Here is a 1,442-nt window from a genome sequence, read left to right as displayed (position 1 = left end):
CCCCCCCCCCCTTCTGCTTTTCTACATTTATACCTATAGATACGGAGGAAATACTGCCTAAAAAGGCAATTATGGTTGATTTGAATTTACTTTGAAATAGTTGGCACAATGGAACTGGCTTACTTATGTTTCAGCAGTGCAAATGCAAGTTGTTGGGGGTTTTTTGTGGTATAAAATGATTGAAAGCTAGCTTTATATTTTCCTCTTTGACAGAATTGCACTGAAAACATTTATGGAAGATGTACCTTTAAGTCCATTTTATACAAAAATATGAAAAACTGATACTGAAACTGCTGCAGACTCTTGAGGCTTTATGTGCATAAACATGGTTAGGTTAAACTTCATTGAATATTGATGCACATTATGATCAGTAATGTTTAATGTAAATTTAAACTATAGTTTTGCAATTTAAATGTTGATTTCTTGGGTTATAATGTGTAATTCATTATTTCTTGAGAAATAGGCACAGCAAATATTTCATTCTTATATTCAAACCTCTTAAGTTCATTCTCATCTCATAAAGAAAATGAATATTTTATGTACTAACATTGAGATCTGCATACAGTAGCTACAGTAGAGTATAATTATGTATAAAAGATAAATTGCTAACATTCAGTTAGCATGCTCTTCTGCAATGATAATGTTAAGTTTATAAAAATGTACTGTATTACATTAAAAGATCAAATTGAACTCACTGTAACAAGTTCCAGTATGAAATTTTTATGAGATTACCGAAGTATCTTGCTGTACTTCGCAGCAAATTAAGCTTTTGTGTTACATTTCCTTTTCTTGCTGCAGTGCAACAGGAAACTTTCAGTGATCTGTAGTTCATATGTAAAATGCAAACAGTGATTGTAATCTTGATACTAGTGTTTAAGAATAACTCAGTCTGATTCCAGAAGCATGGGATTCTTTACTTTTCACCAACTGAGATAACGAATATTTAGGGTTAGCTAATCCACTAATAGGAAGGAAACATGAAATTGCTTGAGAGTTCTAGTGTGAACTTCTCTTCCACCTACGATAATGTAGAATCCTGTATTAATTATACTTGACTCTGCCAATTGACTTTATTTTCTAGCAAAATTGAACTCTTTTTTCAAATATTTTGACATTTGCTGTTTTGACATTTTGATCTATGTGAACAAAAACATTAGAATTTACAAAAAAGCATTCATATTAAAGACATTTCCACTGAAAATGAATATGCTCAATTTGTGAGTAACTTGCAGAAAACTTAGACTTGAAGATTAAATGCTTCATTCTGGCATAGCATTTGTCATCTGATACTAAAAAAACACCACCGAACTTCACATAGAGGTGTGTGTGCAGTTTTCTTGCTATTTTTCTTGCATGTGTAGGTTTTGACAGATTATCAGAGTCTGCTGTTGTGAACACACACAATAGGGTTTGGATCCTGCAAGTTTACATCCCTGTGGTTC

The 1,442-nt window shown here is 32.3% G+C and overlaps 1 protein-coding gene across 3 annotated transcripts in view; it reads left to right on the top strand.

The window, feature by feature from the left end:
• The window catches only part of PDS5B (PDS5 cohesin associated factor B), a 102,916-nt gene extending 102,217 nt beyond the window's left edge, over positions 1-699 (top strand). For all 3 annotated transcript variants that reach the window (XM_009290202.2, XM_009290204.2, XM_009290200.2), the window contains one exon: positions 1-699. This exon is cut by the window's left edge and continues 1,872 nt beyond it. The gene's annotated coding sequence lies outside the window, so the exon portion shown is untranslated.
• Positions 700-1,442: the final 743 nt, after the last annotated feature.

This window comes from Aptenodytes forsteri, unplaced genomic scaffold, assembly GCF_000699145.1.
Source record: "Aptenodytes forsteri isolate BGI_AS27 unplaced genomic scaffold, ASM69914v1 Scaffold155, whole genome shotgun sequence".
In the NCBI taxonomy this organism is placed as follows: Eukaryota; Metazoa; Chordata; class Aves; order Sphenisciformes; family Spheniscidae; genus Aptenodytes; species Aptenodytes forsteri.
This window is presented reverse-complemented; position numbering and strand designations above follow the sequence as displayed.